Raw genomic sequence first — 21,363 nt, 5'->3', positions numbered from 1 at the left:
ATTTAAGAAGTTTCTTTCATGTGTACCTTAGTTTATTTAAGAAAGGAAATTCTTCATTTTTGAAGAACAGAGTGCCGGGTTAGAGACAACCTTTTCCGCTAAAAGTATGGAGAGATGTCTGGTAAAAGAGAGCAGCAGCAATCATGGCCACCCACATACTCTTGATTCCTCGCTGTACTTCCACGAAGGAAAGGTGCCAGAAGAGCAAAGGGTGACTTGAGAGCCCGAGCAGCACTCACGCATGCTTCCTGCAGACTACTAACGGAGAGAGGCTCCAGAAGTATGCCTATCAAGAAACTGAAGATAAGACCTTGGAGTCCTGAGAAGAGCTGGAACTGAAATACCTGCATAAAGTCAGTTATACTAAAAGAAATATTGTCTCAGCAAAAAGAGTGAAAGAGAAGCAAAACTTCATCCACAAACCATTATTGATAAGGAAGTTTATATCTGCTCTGTTACTTTTTGGGGAAAAATTTTTTTCCTTGAGCAATTAACACCCCTGGTACTTAGACCTTTCCTAGTATGCAGTGAACAAAGAAAAACTCTTAAGAACAACCAGAGAAAAGAAAATAGATAATAGATATTCCACAAGAACAAATAACAGATTACCAGTAGACATCGAGAAACAACAATACATGCCAGTGTAACTCTACCTTTAAAATGCTGAAGGGAAGTAAATGCTAAAATATTATTTAAGAGTAAGGAAAAAATAAATGTATTTTCATATAAGTGTGGAAAATTCCTTCCCTCTGTTTCTTTCTTACACTTCCTTGGCATCTATTGGAAAGAGTAAGAGCAATTGATTTTATTATTATAACACCTTCAATCACAGTTTAAGTTTTATGCATTGCTAAAGAGGAAATCCATCATTTTGTGAGATGCCAATAAAGCAATATTGTACAGAAATTATATTACATCTATGCATATCTTACGGAAAAAAAGTGAAAGTGAAAAAAGCTTTTTGAAAAAATTTTGTAAAAGATTAACCAAGTACACTTGAAATAGCTGAGAGGAAGTATCCCCCAAAATGTATGTAAATCAGAGAACTAAATTTCAAAGTAACAACTCAACCAATAGATTTAACCTAAAGCAGGGATGTTATAAAGGACAAAAACTGGAAAGATAGGTTAAGAAAAGAAAAAAGAAAACCCAAGAAAAATCAGGACTGAGCAAGGGGACATAAATACAGAGAAAATAACAGTTAAAAATATATGTTGATTATTAACTTAATGCGTGATTAATGCAAAATAAAATGCAGTTGATAATTTTGTAGAAAACTACATGTATTGTAAAAGTTCATTCAAGAAGAAATAGTGTACTAAACATAATATTGGAAATATTAGTTTAAAAATGGGCAGATGGGCAACTTTAGAGGTTATAGATAGGTTTATAGCATAAATTATGATGAATTCACAAGTATATATTTATATTTGAATTCATCAAGTTGAATACACTAATTTTGTACAACTTTTTGGATGTGAAACAAAAAAGAAAACGTCTTTTCACTCCAAAACAAAAAAGCACACACAAATTTTGGTCTATTTGTGCAAATAACCACATATATGTACACATACACACACGGCTCAGATTATTTCAAATAAGTATTCTAAAAAAAATTCCAGAAAGAGGTATTTCCCATTACTTTAGAAAAGAGGAGGGTTCTCTAAATCATTTTATGAAACTAGAATTAATTCTTCACAAATTAAATGAGGAAAGCACCAGTAAGGAAAATCACAGGTGAATATCACGGTAAAATATTAACCAACAAAATCTACGATGGTATACCATAAACAAGTTATGTTCACCCTAGAAATGTAAGGTTTTTGGATAAAAGTATTTTTAAAAGTAATTTATAACATTCACAGATTAAAATAGAAGAGCTTAAAATAAATTCAACTGAAGCTAAAAAAAAATTTTATAGAATGCAACATTTATGTCATGAACTATCTTAGTAGCTCAGTAATAGAGGAGGTCTGCTTCACTCTGATAAAATGTCTACTAAAAAATACTGCAAATAATCTTGAACCGTTATATTAAAATTAAGAAAAAGACAAATGCTTGCCATTTTAATTTAATTGGGAAAAATCTAGTGAGACAAATTAGACAAAATAAATTGTGTTAAGGTTTAGAAAAGAATAAATAAATCTCCATTATTTTCACAAGAATTAATTTACTAAGAAAGAACATGCTTAAAAGAATTGATATAATGAGAGAGTTCAGCTAATTTCTGTACATGTTTGTGTGGGTGTGTGTATAAATAGCATTCTTATAAATTAGCAATGAACATTTAGAAAATGTAATTTAAAGGTAACAATTTCAGGAAACAACAAAATTCTGAATAGTCAGGGAGTAAATCTACTAAAACTTTGTGGGAATTTTACTCATAAAATATATTAAACTTTTTATTAGGAGCGGAAGATGGCGGCGTGAGTAGAGCAGTGCAAATCTCCTCCCCAAACAACATATATCTATGAAAATATAACAAAGACAACACTTCCTAGAATAAAGACCAGAGGACACAGGACAACATCCAGACCACATCCGCACCTGAGAGAACCCAGCGCCTCGCGAAGGGGGTAAGATACAAGTCCCGGCCCGGCGGGAGCCGAGCGCCCATCCCCCCAGCTCCCGGCGGGAGAAGAGCAGGCAGAGCGGGAGGGAGATGGAGCCCAGGACTGCCGAACACCCAGCCCCAGCCATCCGGGCCAGAGCGCAGGGCGCTCGATACTAGGCAAACAGGGCAGCAAGAACAGTGAGCGGGCACTGGAGGCCGGGTGCTGGAGGACATAAGAAAAGCGCGCGAACATTTTTTTTTTTTCTTGCCTTTTTGTTTTGTTTTGGCGAGCGCTTTTTGGAAGTCTTAAAGGGATAGGGACCCCAAAACTAAGGAAACAGGGCACCAAGACCGGTGAGCAGAGGCCTGAGGCTGGAGCCGGAGAATAAAGAAAAACGAACGACCAGCTTTTTTTTTGTTTTTAATTAAAAAAAATTTTTTTTTTTTTTAATTAAAAAATTTTTTCTTTTTTTTTGGTGGTCGTTGTTTTGTTTTGGTGGGTGCTTTTTGGAAGTCTTAAAGGGGCAGGGTGGGACACTTAATCCAGAGGTAGGGAATCCGGGGATCTCTGGGCACCCTAACCACTGGGCTGCAGGGAGCAGGGAGGCCCCTTAAGGAGATAAATAGCCTCCCAGCAGAACCTGCTCCAACGCGACTCCACCACTTTGGAGTAGCTGCCCGAGCCAGGCCACGCCCACAGCAACAGCGGAGATTAACTCCATAGCAGCCGGGCAGGAAGCACAAACCCTGTCTGCGCGCAGCTGCCCAGCACAAGCCACTAGAGGTCGCTGTTCTCCCAGGAGAGGAGGGCCACAACCAACAAGAAAGGAAGTCCTTCCAGCCTTCACTCGTCCCAGCTCTGCAAACCATTCCTATCACCATGAAAAGGCAAAGCTACAGGCAGACAAAGATCACAGAGACAATACCAGAGAAGGAGACAGACCTAACCAGTCTTCCTGACAAAGAATTCAAAATAAGAATCATAAACATGCTGACAGAGATGCAGAGAAATACGCAAGAGAAATGGGATGAAGTCCAGAGGGAGATCACAGATGCCAGAAAGGAGATCGCAGAAATGAAACAAACTCTGGAAGGGTTTATAAGCAGAATGGATAGAATGCAAGAGGCCATTGATGGAATTGAAATCAGAGAACAGGAACGCATAGAAGCTGACATAGAGAGAGACAAAAGGATCTCCAGGAATGAAACAATATTAAGAGAACTGTGTGACCAATCCAAAAGGAACAATATCCGTATTATAGGGGTCCCAGAAGAAGAAGAGAGAGGAAAAGAGATGGAAAGTATCTTAGAAGAAATAATTGCTGAAAACTTCCCCAAACTGGGGGAGGAAATAATCGAACAGACCACGGAAATACACAGAACCCCCAACAGAAAGGATTCAAGAAGGAAAACACCAAGACACATAATAATTAAAATGGTAAAGATCAAGGACAAGGAAAAAGTGTTAAAGGCAGCTAGATAGAAAAAGGTCACCTATAAAGGGAAACCCATCAGGCTAACATCAGATTTCTCAACAGTAACCCTACAGGCCAGAAGAGAATGGCATGATATATTTAATACAATGAAACAGAAGGGCCTTGAACCAAGGACACTGTATCCAGCACGACTATCATTCAAATATGACGGTGGGATTAAACAATTCCCAGACAAACAAAAGCTGAGGGAATTTGCTTTCCACAAACCACCTCTACAGAACATCTTACAGGGGCTGCTCTAGATGGGAGCACTCCTAGAAAGAGCACAGCACAAAACACCCAACATATGAAGAATCGAGGAGGAGGAACAAGAAGGGAGAGAAGAAAAGAATCTCCAGACAGTGTATTTAACAGCTCAATTAGCGAGCTAAGTTAGGCAGTAAGATACTAAAGAGGCTAACCTTGAACCTTTGGTAACCACGAATTTAAAGCCTGCAATGGCAGTAAGTACATATCTTTCAATAGTAACCCTAAATGTTAATGGGTTGAATGCACCAATCAAAAGACACAGAGTAACAGAATGGATAAAAAAGCAAGACTCATCTATATGCTGCTTACAAGAAACTCACGTCAAACCCAAAGACATGTACAGACTAAAAGTCAAGGGATGGAAAAACATATTTCAAGCAAACAACAGTGAGAAGAAAGCAGGGGTTGCAGTACTAATATCAGACAAAATAGACTTCAAAACAAAGAAAGTAACAAGAGATAAAGAAGGACACTACATAATGATAAAGGGCTCAGTCAAACAAGAGGATATAACCATTCTAAATATATATGCACCCAACACAGGAGCCCCAGCATATGTGAAACAAATACTAACAGAACTAAAGGGGGATATAGACTGCAATGCATTCATTCTAGGAGACTTCAACACACCACTCACCCCAAAGGATTGATCCTCTGGGCAGAAAAAAAGAAAGGACACGGAAGCACTGAACAACACAGTAGAGCAGATGGAACTAATAGACATCTATAGAACTCTACATCCAAAAGCAACAGGATATACATTCTTCTCAAGTGCACATGGAACATTCTCCAGAATAGACCACATACTAGGCCACAAAGAGAGCCTCAGAAAATTCCAAAAGATTGAAAACCTACCAACCAACTTTTCAGACCACAAAGGCATAAAACTAGAAATAAACTGTACAAAGAAAGCTAAGAGGCCCACAAACACATGGAGGCTTAACAACACGCTCCTAAATAATCAATGGATCAATGACCAAATCAAAATGGAGATCCAGCAATATATGGAAACAAATGAAAACAACAACACTAAGCCCCAACTTCTGTGGGACACAGCAAAGCAGTCTTAAGAGGAAAGTATACAGCAATCCAAGCATATTTAAAAAAGAAAGAGCAATCCCAAATGAATGGTCTAATGTCACAATTATCGAGATTGGAAAAAGAAGAACAGATGAGGCCTAAGGTCAGCAGAAGGAGGGACATAATAAAGATCAGAGAAGAAATAAATAAAATTGAGAAGAATAAAACAATAGCAAATGAAACCAAGAGCTGGTTCTTTGAGAAAATGAACAAAATAGATAAGCCTCTAGCTAGACTTATTAAGAAAAAAAAAGTGAGTCAACACAAATCAACAGTATCAGAAACGAGAAAGGAAAAATCACGACGGACCCCACAGAAATACAATGAATTATTAGAGAATACTATGAAAACCTATATGCTAACAAGCTGGGAAACCTAGGAAAAATGGACAACTTCCTAGGAAAATACAACCTTCCAAGATTGACCTAGAAAGAAACAGAAAATCTAAACAGACCAATTACCAGCAACGAAATTGAAGCGGTAATCAAAAAACTACCAAAGAACAAAACCCCCGGGCCAGATGGATTTACCTCGGAATTTTATAAGACATACAGGGAAGATATAATACCCATTCTACTTAAAGTTTTCCAAAAAATAGAGGAGGAGGGGATACTCCCAAACTCATTCTATGAAGCTAACATCACCCTAATACCAAAACCAGACAAAGACCCCACCAAAAAAGAAAACTACAGACCAATATCCCTGATGAACGTGGATGAAAAATACTCAACAAAATATTAGCAAACCGAATTCAAAAATACATCAAAGGATCATACACCATGACCAAGTGGGATTCATCCCAGGGATGCAAGGATGGTACAACATTTGAAAGTCCATCAACATCATCCACCACATCAACAAAAAGAAAGACAAAAACCACATGATCATCTCCATGGATGCTGAAAAAGCATTCGACAAAGTTCAACATCCATTCATGATAAAAACTCTCAGCAAAATGGGAATAGAGGGCAAGTACCTCAACATATTAAAGGCCATCTATGATAAACCCACAGCCAACATTATATTGAACAGCGAGAAGCTGAAAACATTTCCACTGAGATCGGGAACTAGACAGGGATGCCCACTCTCTCCACTGTTATTTATCATAGTACTGGAGGTCCTAGCCACGGCAATCAGACAAAACAAAGAAATACAAGGAATCCAGATTGGTAAAGAAGAAGTTAAACTGTCACTATTTGCAGATGACATGATACTGTACATAAAAAGCCCTAAAGACTACACCCCAGAACTACTAGAACTGATATCGGAATACAGCAAAGTGGCAGGAAACAAAATCAACACACAGAAGTCTGTGGCTTTCCTATACACCAACAATGAACCAACAGAAAGAGAAATCAGGAAAACAACTCCATTCACAATTGCATCAAAAAAAATAAAATACCTAGGAATAAACCTAACCAAAGAAGTGAAAGACTTATACTCTGAAAACTACAAGTCTCTCTTAAGAGAAATTAAAGGGGACACTAACATGGAAACTCATCCCATGCTCGTGACTAGGAAGAATTAAAATCGTCAAAATGGCCATCCTGCCCAAAGCAATATACAGATTTGATGCAATCCCTATGAGACTACCAGCAACATTCTTCAATGAACTGGAACAAATAATTCAAAAATTCATATGGAAACACCAAAGACCCCGAATAGCCAAAGCAATCCTGAGAAAGAAGAATAAAGTAGGGGGCATCTCACTCCCCAACTTCAAGCTCTATTATAAAGCCATAGTAATCAAGACAATTTTGTACTGGCACGAGAACAGAGCCACAGACCAATATAACAGACTAGAGAATCCAGACATTAACCCAGACATATATGGTCAATTAATATTTGATAAAGGAGCCATGGACATACAATGGCGAAATGACAGTCTCTTCAGCAGATGGTGCTGGCAAAACTGGACAGCTACATGTAGGAGAATGAAACTGGTCCATTGTCTAACCCCATATACAAAAGTAAACTCAAAATGGATCAAAGACCTGAATGTATGTCACGAAACCATAAAACTCTTGGAAGAAAACATAGGCAAAAACCTCTAAGACATAAACATGAGTGACCTCTTCTTGAACATATCTCCCCGGGCAAGGAAAACAACAGCAAAAATGAGCAAGTGAGACTATATTAAGCTCAAAATCTTCTGTACAGCAAAAGACACCATCAATAGAACAAAAAGGAATCCTACAGTATGGGAGAATATATTTGAAAATGACACATCTGATAAAGGCTTGACGTCCAGAATATATAAAGAGCTCACACGCCTCAACAAACAAAAAATAAATAACCCAATTAAAAAATGGGCAGAGGAACTGAACAGACGGTTCTCCAAAAAAGAAATACAGATGGCCAACAGACACATGAAAAGATGCTCCACATCGCTAATTATCAGAGAAATGCAAATTAAAACTACACTGAGGGATCACCTCACACCAGTAAGGATGGCTGCCATCCAAAAGACAAACAGCAATAAATGTTGGCGAGGCTGTGGAGAAAGGGGAACCCTCCTACACTGCTGGTGGGAATGTAAACTTGCTCAACCATTGTGGAAAGCAGTATGGAGGTACATCAAAATGCTCAAAACAGACTTACCATTTGACCCAGGAATTGCACTCCTAGGAATTTACCCTAAGAATGCAGCAATCAAGTATGAGAAAGATCAGTGCACCCCTATGTTTATCGTAGCACTATTTACAATAGCCAAGAATTGGAAGCAACCTAAATGTCCATCGATAAATGAATGGATAAAGAAGAGGTGGTACATATACACAATGGAATACTACTCAGCCATAAGAAAAGGGCAAATCCAACCATTTGCAGCAACATGGATGGAGCTGGAAGGTATTATGCTCAGTGAAACAAGCCAAGCGGAGAAAGAGAAATACCAAATGATTTCACTTATCTGTGGAGTATAAGAACAAAGGAAAAACTGAAGGAACAAAACAGCAGCAGAATCACAGATCTCAAGAATGGACTTACAGGTACCAAAGGGAAAGGGACTGGGGAGGATGGGTGGGTGGGGAGGGATAAGGAGGGGGAGAAGTAGGGGGGTATTAAGATTTACATGCATGGGGGGGTAGGTGAAAAGGGAGGGCTGTACAACATAGAGAAGGCAAGTAGTGATTCTACAACATTTTGCTATGCTGATGGACAGTGACTGTAAAGGGGTTTATGGGGGAGACCTGGTATAGGGGAGAGCGTAGTAAACATAATATTCGTCATGTAAGTGTAGATTAATGATACCGAAAACAAAAAAAAAAGGGCAATTCCTGTGTGGTAACCTCCAATGAGTTCTACACAAGAGTATAAAGGGCATATCAACGCATAGGCAAAGGGTCTGTTTGCGTTTATACAGAAGATCAAAGCCAAATTGGGCTACCCCGAAAATGAACTAAGATACGATATGAAAGAGAACTTCCAACATCAGCACTGTGTGGAAGACTCATGCCAGAAGATGATCATTAAAAAACCCCAACAAAGATCCACGCACTGCTACAGCTGTAGATGCACTCATCCCACCAGCTCCTGGACTTGCCATGGGAATGAGGAAGGAGATATCTAAGCTGGCCTGTGCATACAGTAAATCAACAAATTTGACTGGATCTATACTGTTGGAACTCAACCAAGAATTAGGAGAAGTGCAAATTATAGCTCTCCAAAATCTTACAACTACAGACTATTTACTGTTAAAAGAACATAAGGGATGTGAACATTCCCCAGGAATGGGTTGTTTTAATTTGTCTGATTTCTCTCAGACTGTTCAAGTTCAGTTGGACAATATCCACCATATCATAGATAAGTTTTCACAAATGCCTAAGGTGCCTAACTGGTTTTCTTGGTTTCACTGCAGATGGCTGGTAATTACAGATATGCTTTGGTTATGTAACTATACTCCTATTATGTTAATGTGTGTGCGCAATTTAAGTAGTAGCTTAAAACCTATACATGCTGAAGTTACTCTACAAGAAGATATGTCAAAGAAATAATCAATCTTCCCATGTTTTCTTCCGCCTGCTACTTCTATAGCTTTTCTTCCTCCTTCCTAATTACAACCCTTAAATAGAATTCGTGCCTCATATCAAATTTACCGAGTATCATAATTCTTCCAAGTGGTAAAGTTACCTCAAGACAAATGCTGGGCATAGAAGCTACAGGGCATAAATATGCAAAGAAATAAAAAGCTAACCTTTTCAAACAATAAGGCTTCTCTCTCACTTACCAACTTAACATTTCCCTGTATGGCCCCGTAAGATGACTGGTTAGCCAGAGACGGGTAAGATTCCTCAAGGGAGGAACAACCTAAGACAGGCACAGTCGCAGGGGGTCATCAGGTGAGAAATTGGGGATCAACAGAGGTGAGGCTTAGAACCTCACCCCCCTGTTCTGAGAGAAATCTTCTGCATACGTGGATGTTTTATTGGCCTTGTCTAGCTCGGATTAACACATAGTCTATAGGCACACACCTTATCATCTACATTTGCTCTCTTACAACACTAAACTATGTTTTCTACCTTTATCTTGCATCTACCTACCACTTCAGCATTTTATTAAAAATAATAATAATAAAGAGGGAAATGTGGTATCCACATATAAATCAAGTATAAAAACCAAATGAGTATTCATATTTGAACTGTTTATAGTTCATAATGCATGAGCAAAACCGAAAGTTTCTGTGATGACTGCCCTTGTACTGTTCACTATGTAACTTATTCATTATGTAAGAATTTGTTCTCCATGTAAGAACTTGTTTGTTATGCCTCAGAAGATTGGAGACTGATGAAAATTAGGCTTGGGGTGGATTAATGATTGTGCATTGAGCATTGACTCCCCTATACAAAATTTTATTGTCGTTAACAACCATTTGATCAATAAATATGAGAGATGCCCTCACAGAAAAAAAAAAAAAAAAAAAAGAACAGACTTCCAATGGTAAAATAAATAAGTAACCAGGATGTAATGTATAGCATAAGGAATATAGTCAAGATATTGTAACAGCTTGGTAGGGTGATAGCTGGAACCTAGAATTATGTATATAAATGTTTTATCACTGTGTTGTACACTTGAAACTAATGTAATGTAATACTGTGCGTCAACTACCCTTCAATAAAAAATAATTATCTAAAAAAAATGTATATACATATTAAACTTTATTGATACTAATGCATACAGAACAAGTTCTTCTACTAACATATGAATATTAAATATTTTGTATGGATGGCATAGATTTTAAGAATAAATGACAAAAAACACAAAAGGATGTATGCATGAAGCAGCAAAACATGAAGCATTTTATGGTTAAATACATATATAATTTAGCACAGATATACACTTGGTAGTCATGAGCACCTACGTTAGGATAAAATAATTTCCTCTGGATAAGGAAGGAGGCAAAAGGAAGTTGGTCAGAATTTAGTTATGAATGTTAATGGCATTTCATTCAGTTGGACAAATATTTTTTTCTCAGTATCTGATGACAGATACTCTATTATTTCATGATTTCTGTTTTTGCTAATGTGAAATCATCTGCTAGTCTAATTTTCTTTGTTGAAACTTTCATTAGTAAAATACAGTTTATCTCAACTCTTTTGGGGGCTTTTTTTTTACATGCATATTTTTATGTGTTTTCATATGAATTATATTTTATTTGCCCTTTTTAGATGTGCTGTACTTCATTATGTAAAGATTCTTGTTTCTCATCAATTTTGAGAAATTTGTAGTTGTTGTCGTTTGCACATTGTCTCCCTCATCATTTGTTGTTTTATGGAAGTCATATTAAAAGTAACTGTATAATGTTCACTTATTTTCACTTCTTTCTTTTTTAATGGTACCCAGAAATGTATTAAAATCTGTACATCAAAACATATGTTTATTGTATTTTTTTAGTCAGTTGTCTTGGGAGAGTTTTTATGTCACTAGACCACCATGGGCAGAAATACTATTCAAAATTTATTATGTTTATGTCAAGTTTTGAGTGAGAAAATAGTAGATATTTTTCATAAGAGATGAATATTTCATTATTTTTAAATAGTTTTTGTTATATATTGTGCTGTTCTAGTAGAAGTAATGTAAATTTAATGAATAGAATTGTAAATGTATAAAAATTTTGAAACTGGAAGAGAAAAGGTGTACTAGTCTATATATGAAATCATCAATATTATAGTTAGGAAATTTGAATAAAATTACAATGTATTAATAAGTTTATCAATTTACACTAAACATTTTATCCATTATTTACAGTATAGTTTGCTAAGGAATACAAATTTAATACTTAATTTCTCTCCTTTTTTTCAGGGAGCTTACTATTAGGTGTGTTCAGCTGAATGAACATACACCTTCCCACATACACACACACAAACACATACACATACAAAAAGAATCTTATGATATCATCATAAAAACTAAACTTAAAATACATTAAATTACCCATCCTTTAATATTTTCTTTCATATTATTTACTGTAGACATATTAATTTGTATTTAGGAGATTAAAAATTATTGCTTAACTTGATTTACATTTCTATACTCATACATTTATATTTCCATTGCAATAAATAGTTTTTAATTCATTTAACAAAAATTTAGGAAATGGCATCTTTGTGTGATGTTTAAAGATTTTAAGAGCCAGAAAAAAGTATTTTTTTTGTAAAGCTAATAAATCAAGATAGTTATTACCAAAGAAAAAGATACATAAATTATTATATCATATGCAGTTAGATTATAGAAATTTAATATGAAGCTAATCAATTTTTCTTTTAATATTTGATGGCAACAAGTTTTGCTAAATTTTAAATTAAATACAATCTAAATCCTCATCCTGATGGAAGACCTTTAAAAAAGGACAGAAATTTCCTACACAGAGCTTTAGGCTTGTCAGGGAAAGATTTTTAACATTGTAACAAGTCAGATAAAGAGTAGAGATTTACTAGTCTCAAGGGACACACAGCCTTTTTTAGGTGACTTTTAAAGGTCTTTTTTGAATGGAAGATGAAGAAGACTAAGAGATAAAATAAGGAATTGACTGCTCATGATTCACACTAATAAAGTAGTAGAGTCAGAATGCGTGCACAAAAAGCAGCTCAGCTAATTCCTCCAAGGTGAAATTTATGTATTTCTTTGCAGAAGAAGTACTGCTGGGGGAGTGATAAATTGCAGTGCTCCTGGGAATGAGAATAGAGTCCTGGTTCCATATTCTCTTGCCAGATCTTTTAAGAGGTACAGGGATTTGTGCAGGCCCATGAGCATTTTTCTGACTGGATTTCTTTTTGATGCTTTTGTATAAGTCTTAGAAACAGTTATAGGAGGACACCATGTACAGATCTCAACAACTAGAAACTCAAACACAAGCAGAATCTTGAGTCATGGGGATAGATATGAATGGATGTTATCCCCTACACAATCTTCTCACCCTTTCAGTTGGCTCCTTTTGAAAATTCCATTAATGTGTGGGTATTTGTTTTTACTTTTGTTTTCATGTTTTTGAGCACTTCAAGATGCACTGTGCTCATCTTGTTTATGCCCTGCCCTAGACCCACAATCAGCAATTTCTTTTAAGCAGTGCTGTCTCCTGCGACTGGAGAATGACAGTCAAAATCAAGATTGGAGGGCTAATTGTATTGCTAATTGTTGAATTGCTACTAGGGTATCATTTATTTTAGGATATCTCATCTAGCAGAGGAAGGGAATATATATTATGTACTAACATGTGTATATGTTCATACCTATAAATATTTCTACATAAATATATATGTATATATAAAAGCTAAACGTGAGTTCTTTCTGATGTCTCCAACTCTAATTTATTGTCATATAGATTTTTCTGATTTCCTCTCCTATATAATCTGTAAACTCTCATGTAATTAGTGAGATGTAAGGTTCCCACCTTGTCTTTCATTTACTTAATTGTTTAATTTCAATAGATATGTCAGAGTTGTTAATGTATCACAAATGCTAACTTGTGTCCCCATGGATAAATTATTTTTTTCAGTTATAGTACTTGCTATGTGCAACTCCTTTTGAACTTGGTCTTATAGCTCTCACTCATTTCCCAGTTACTTAGGTCAGCAACTTTTCCTCCTATCCCTTTCACTAAAGTTGTTTCATACATCTGCAATACCGGTGATTCTATTGTCCCAATTTTCATTGCTTCCTGTGATCTCCAACCTCCTAAATGATTTTTTTTCTTTGCATATTTTACATACAGTTCACTTTTTGTGATGTAAAGTTGTATGGGTTTTCTCAAATACGTAATATCATCTTTACCTGATTATAGTACCATACAAAATACTTTCACTTCTGTGACGATCTTCATGCCTCTCTTCGTGACATCCGTTTCATTCCTCAAGCCTCGGGTAATCACTGATCTTTTTGATATCTCTGTAGCTTTGTTTTTCCAGAATGTCATGTAAGAAAAATCAAGAAGTATGTAAGCTTTTCAGTCTGGCTTCTTTCTCTTAGCAATATACATTTAATTTTCCTACATTTTTTTGTGGCTTGATCACTTATTTCTCTTTATCACTGAATGATATTCCATTGTATGGAGGTACCACAGCTTATTCATTCATTCATGTTTTGAAGGATATCCTAGTTGTTTCCAGTGTTTGGTAATTATGAATAAAACTTTCATAAACATTTATAAGTGCATTTTTGTTTGAACATAAAGGTTTGAAATCAATTCAGCAAATAGCTAGGACTCCAATTACTGGATCATATGACAAAATCATGCTTAACTTTGTAAGAAATTGCTAAACTATCTTCTGAGATGGCTATACCAATTTTCATTCCCAGCAGGAATGAAGAATTCCTGTTTCTCCGATGTTTTGTCAGCCTTTGCTATTGTCAGATGTTCGAATATAGACATTTTAGTAGGTATGCAGTGGTATCTCACTGTTACTGTACTTTTTTAATGTACAATTCCATAATGGCACATGTTGAGCATCTTTTCATATACTTTTTGCTACCTGTATGTCTTGTTTTGTGAGGTATCTTCAGATCATTTTCCCATTTTTTTAATTGGGTTGTTTATTTTTTACTGCTAAATTTTAAGAGTACTTTGTATATTTTTATATAATTTCTTTACATGTGTTCTGAATTCTTTTTCCTCCCAGTCAGTGACTATTCCTTTCATTCTCTTAACAGTTCCTATAGCAAAACAGAAGTTTTAAATTACAATAAACCTTGAAATCAATTTTTTTCTTTCATAGATTGTAACTTTGGTTTTATAGCTAAAAACACGTCACCAAAACAAAAAATTATACAAGTTTTCACCTAGGATTTTTTTCTTGAGTTTTGTAGTATTGTCATACATAAGATTATGATGTATTTTGGGTTAATTTCTGTGAAATGTGTGAAATCTGTCATCTGTCTCTAGAATAATTTTTTGGCATTAATTTTTTAAGAACCATTTTTGAAAAAACTGTCATTTCTTCACTTAATTTCCTTTACTCCTTTGTCAAATATCAATTTACTATATTTGTACAATTCTATTTATGGGTTCACTCTCTGTTACATTAATCTATGTATCTGTTCTTGTACTAATACCATTGAGGTAGAGCAGGGACCTGGGACAAGCATCATAATTAATTTTTCCTGCTTATGATGAAAAATGTTGAAGTATAAACAGTATAGTAAGAACAGGAGGGACTCCATCTTAAGGCTAAGATTCCATTTTAAAAACCAGGAAGTTGAGAGGTAAGATTCCTAATCTATTTTACAGTAATTAGCCAACAACTGACCCCATCTTAAGGCAGGGCAAATAGCCCTAACTGGTATGTTCCCAATGCTTGAGGGTCACCACTATCTTGGAGAAGAACAGAATCAATAAATTTCTTCTGTTAAGTTTACCTTACAGCACAAGTACAGGACTTACTGTGGATAGTGGCATAATGTCTCTAGTGAAGGTGGACATCACAAACTACATATCAAGCTTGCGCCCCAACCCCCACATTCTTGAAATCCTTAAAAGACATGAATCCTAAGCCTTTAACTGCACCTCTCTCTGAGGCTGCCTGCACTTCCCTTTCTACAAGTGTGTACTTTACCTTAAATAAAGCCTTCTTGCTGCTAAACTTACTGAGTTTTGTCTCCATGCTCTTCCATGCTTCTTCTGAGATTGATAAGATACCCCTTTCCCAGTAATAAACATCTTTGCTATTTTGCTATTTCAATTTTTTAGACTTAGGCACAAGTCTTCTCTCTCTCTGTTCTATTTCAGACAAGTAGGGAAGGGTTGCTAAGATCCCTGATTGAGGCTTGCAAGTTCCCATTGCCTGGGTGACCCAGATGGGACTGCAGCTGTATAATCATGCTCTTTCACAGTGTTGCCACACAGCTGCGTCTGGGAGGTCTCTCCCTGTGGACCAGGTGAAACCTCAGCCTAGACTGGGGAGGGTCCTTGACTCTGAATGACAAACAATTCTTGAGCGGGTCAGAAGAATATAGGTAAGGAAGGAATTCATTAGAGCAAGAGTAGAGATGAATGGCAGTGGCCTTGCAGGCAGCTGAGAACAGGAAAAATGCAGAAGTGCAGAGAGAAAGTTTGCTAAACATTTTCTTGGTATATGGCAGATTTCCTTGCCATCTCTTTAAGTCAGGGTCACTTAGCATCCCATGTCTGCTTGGATCTACATGGCATAGGGAATAGCCCCCAGTACCTTGGGATCTGGGGAGCTGTGAGCATGGGATGAAATGAGATTATGTTCTGAGAACTTCCCAAATAATGGAGATCAATCAAGACTGCCTGTTCTGCCCCAAGGTGGGCTGAGTTACTGTCTGTTTGCTAAAGATTATGTTCAGAATCTTACTTCCTAACATCTGTTTTTTAAAATAGAATCTCAGCTTTAAGATGGAATCCTTCCTATTCTTACTATACTATTACATCACAGCATTATTCATCATAGGCAGGAAAAGCTAACTATGATGCTTGACTCAGGTCGCTACCCTACATCACCCCAATTTCCTTTCTTTGCTTTGGGGAAGTTCTCAGAATAACATAACCTCACTCCATCCAATGCTCCATGGTGCCCCCAAATCCTGGGGTGGTAGGGGCTTATGTCCCATGCCATGCAGATCAAGTGGGCACTGGATGCAAGGTGACCCTGGCTTCAGGAGGGGGCCAAGTGTTTGCTCTATGCTGAGCAAGAGTTCAGTGAGCTTCCCTTTCCTACATCTGTTCTTCCTTGCTTTCTACTGCCAGTATGGCTGCTGCCATTCATAAGTACCCTTCCTTCAATGAATTCCTTCCTTACTTACACTTGCCTGATCTGTTTGTGAATTCTTTCTTGATCAGAGTTAAGAACCGCACCCCCCTTTCCAGGCTGAGGTTTCACCTAGTATGCAGGGAGAGACCTCCCAGAGTCAGCTGCCTGACTCCACCATGTCTTGATTAGAAAAGACTTCTAGTAAATCTAGAAGTAGGGTAGTGTCAGTTCTCAAATTTTGTTCTTCAGTATTTTGTTGGTTATTTGGGGGATCCTGCTTTTCCATATAAACTTTAGAATTAATTGGCCGATATCTACAATACAGCTTGCATGGCTGTTCATTATGATTCTCTTAGATCAATAAATTGAGTTAGGAATAATTGCCATCTTTAAACTATTGAGTCTTTCTATATATAAATATGATATGACTGTATTTATTTAGACGCTCTTGATATCATTCATCAGAGTTTTTCATTTACCTCATACAAATCCTGCATATTTTTTAGAGATGTAACTGCATGTTTTTGTTATTATAATAGATACATCATGCTAATACCAATCAAAAGATGATGAAGTAACTATACTAATTTCAGACAGAGGAGACTTAATTGTAAAGAAAATTATCAGATAAAAAGAGAGGCATTACAAAATAATAAAGAGATAAACTCAAAATGTGAGCATAAACATTTTTACCCTCCATTTTTTATTGGATGCTGGCCTTTTATTTGAAACTATCATAGTACTCTGGGGCACTAACAGGAGATACACAGAATTACCAAATATTGCTAAATATAAGAGTTTATAGATTATTGAATTATTCAAATAATTAATATGTTACTAAAGAATATTGTGTGGATCTAATTTACTTGAACAGATCGTCAGTACAATAAATAGAAAATAGGATAGAATCCTTGTGACTTTAGACATTGCCCATTGAATAAGCAAAAATTACACAAAATGACTTGCTTTTAAATGTTTATGCATAGAACCATAGACAATAATTTTAGTACCTAATTGAGTTCTTAAAAATGTTTCAAAATATATTTACATTTTTATAATCATCGGCAAAATAAATTTTTTGAAAATTTAATAAGATAATAATAAGGCCATTCAACACAGTTTCTTATACTACAAGATGAAATAAGTTGATTTTGAAAGAAATAATGAATTAATCTTAAAAAGAATGAATGTTGCTTGCTTGCAGAGGTCAATCATTTTATTTTTAAGTATTTGGATCACTATTAATGAAGGATTTTATAGTTATAACCAGACTTACTGAGAAACACACCTATTATTACTATACTTCTTGTCTGGTCTTAGTTACAGGGAATGCTATGAAAATGGTGATACAATATTAAATAAGTAAAAAACTATAGAGTGAGGAGGTGTTAGGATAGGTTGCCTTCAAGCCAGGAAAGTTAAAAAAAGCTTAATATCCAAATAGACAAACAAACCAGAAATCCAGTTACAGTAGAAGAGTAAAGAAAATATTTTATCAAAAGAAATCTGAAATACAAACATGATTATGAAACATAGTAGCTGCTATACTACTCAAAATTGTGTGCGACAATTGTAATCAAATTCAGCAGTGGGGGACATTTGTGATCTCACACGAACATGTAAACATTTTACAATTCCCTATTATGTCTGTTGTGTATTTCACAATGTAAATTTTAGAAATGTTAGAGAAACCTTGTAAGTTTGGATACTAGGAAGTACACACTGACCAGCTCCATCTGAAAGAAGGCAAAACACACTGTTCTTAAATTGAGTTACTATCTTGCATTTCCACAGGATAAATCTTCAATGAAGGGCTCAAATTGTTTCCTGCACACCCAATACAGAACAATGCACTTAACATGAAAGGGGATGAACACAGTGAAGGCTCCTCTGCCCCCCACACAAAGGTAGAAAGAGTCCTTTGTAAGAGACTCAGGTCTTAATGAAAGAATGAAGAGCCCTACAAAATGAAGCTCAAATTGAGCTCTTTGCTTTCTTATAAATGAATCTGGAAAACTTCCCAGATTATTACTGCCTTTTTAAGGCAATATCTGTTTGAATAGTGTGGCTAGAATTGGAGTGAAAATAAAAGAGCTTAGTTTCATCACCAAATGAAAAGGCTGATGGATGTTGATTTCTTTCTAGCATTGCCCAAGTATTTTCAACATTTTTTGCACCTTTGTCAATCCACCAGGAAAAGTCTTTTGGTGTCGTACTCAATTTGGACACCTAAAGGATTCATTATTCCAAATAGACCAGTAAAATGAGTGATCCTTACACCTTCTATTCAAATCTAAAAATAATGAAAGAGATTATATATAAAAGGAGTTAAATACATTTTCAAAAGTTTGGAATTGAACAAAACAAAGAGAAAAATATTCCTGCTTTTTAACCCACAATTTGACTTCATTTGCCCCTTAATTTTTGCCACTAGCAAGATAATGATCAAATCGTCTGATAATTTGCTTTTATAATTTGTATCTCCCACATAAGATTTAATTTATACATAGGACATATGCCGAAATTTAGAAGCAAACAAATTTTGTGTTTTAAGTTTAGCACTCATGTAATTAAAGCAAATCCCTAAGACCCTAATTACACTTTTGTTCAATTTTCATTTTTGGCTAGGTTATATTATAAATATTTGTGCAAACAAGCCCTGCCCACTTGTAGCCTATGTCCCAGAATAACTATGTGTCCACATGGTCCCCTCCTTTGGGAGGTATGCTTGGTGTTTGATGGCCTACGGCTGGCCAAATCCAGGTCTGCCTTATCAATGGGAACATTGTATTTGGGAGGCAGATCTGTCTGACCAAGGTTTTGTTCCTTGGGTCTCTGACTGCATAAGAATGATCTTTCCTAGCAAAGCACATAGGCTTTGTCCCCTCACCCACCACACGTACATGTCCACCTGCAGCTTCTGGACTCCCTGAACTTAAGTCCCAGTAAACTCTCATGTCCTGTGCACCATCTCTGGGTCTTTCCTTCTATTTCTCAGTTATTAGAGATGGGTCCTTGGTCTCCTTGGGAGAAAGAATTAAAGAAAATGGGGGTAGAAAAGCCACTGAGCATTAAGAGTTTATTTGAAAAACAAAGTTCAGAAAAAGATAAGAGTACACACTCAAGGGTTAGGGCACAGGCAGACCCCGAGAAGGCTGTGTAGGCAGCAATAGGGAGCCTTTTTTATAAGAAAGGGGCTGAATAGTCACTAAGGGAGATTGGCTTTCACAGGGAACAGGAGGGGTTTTCCTGAAGTTTGGGCTTGCTCCACCCTCATGTCCAGTGGAGAAATTTTAAACTATATTTGGTCCCACCTGGAACTGTCATGGCACCCGGAGGTGTGACTTTCACTACACTAATGGATTTTGGGGTGAAGTTTGGGTCAGTTCATCCTCCATGTTAGAAACAGCTGATTTTGGCCAGTCTGTTATCTATATTCTCACTCCACACCATTGGACAACACCTTACATGGAATTTATAGAATATAAGTGGGCATCTAAGTGAATATAACACTGGCTCAAGTCCCCTTTTCCCTTCTCTGCTCATGTCTGGCTATCTGTGGACTATAACCACTCAGAGCCCTTTCCCCTATCAATTTGCCTTCTTAGGCGTGTGATTGGACTTGAGACCACACAATATTATTAGATGATCCCTATTGTATATACTGGTCAACAGTTATATTTTTTTTAGAAAGGATTTGGTGAATGGACATCCTGAGCACAAGTCTGATGGATATGAACTTTCTGAAGACAGATTCAGTAGTCAATGTATAACTGTGAGTAAAATTACAGTATTTCTAGAATCTCTCACTTGGCCTTTGTGCATCTCCGTATCAATAGATGTTTACAAGGGGTGGAGAGAACTAGTCCATCTACATATCAATAGGTAATTACACAGGGTAGCAAAGGCATATCTGGACCTGAGAGGTTGGGTGGGACCTCTTTTTTCTGCAGCCAGGTCGAGAGAGACACAGGCAAGCAGAAGTGGACGACTGTTTGTAAGCAATAAATGGGTTTCTCCACTTGATGTCTCCTTTTGACTGATTTCGGTTTCAAAGGTATTTTGCCCCAGGTGTTTTCCTAGAGTTACAATAACCCTAAGTACTTAGCTTGTTAAAACACCATGGAAAAAAACAAAACAAAACACTTTTCTTAACTCTTATAGTTGACCATCCCTTCTTTTCCTCAAAAAATAACAAACATTTGCTTTCTCCCTACAATCAGGAACACCATTTAGGTATCTACTTGAATCTGTGTTCCCTGTATTGCAATTATTTAATCCCAAAAATCCCTTCTTTGTATCTCATATGACTCTTTATTTTCAGGTTGACAATCTCCAGAAAGTGATGTCACTGAATCTTAACTACTCTTTCAAACTTTCGAAGAAAACATTTTGAGAAGGTTGTGTTACACCCACGTAATGAAATGTTGTCAAAGTTATAATACTTGTATTAACCAACCACACAAGTAAGCACAATACAAACCTTACTAGTGTATACATCTGATTCAAAAGTAAAAGTATTAAAAATTTGAGGAAATAAATACCAAACATCTATTTCTAGTTAATATCTTTTAAGTAACCCCAGTATTTAATCTTGCTCATTTAAATGGTCACATTTTGATAGATATAATAAATGAAGGCATGTTGAACCTTTACCAATTCATTCTGTCTTAAAATTGTCCTATTCAGAAAGATGTTCTAAGTAATGATATCATTGTATCAACAAATAGTGATTAATCAAAATTTTGACATTATTCCCAGAAATTCTATTTTTAATGTT

Source organism: Manis pentadactyla, chromosome 17 (genome assembly GCF_030020395.1).
Source record: "Manis pentadactyla isolate mManPen7 chromosome 17, mManPen7.hap1, whole genome shotgun sequence".
Classification (NCBI taxonomy): Eukaryota; Metazoa; Chordata; class Mammalia; order Pholidota; family Manidae; genus Manis; species Manis pentadactyla.
This window is presented reverse-complemented; position numbering follows the sequence as displayed.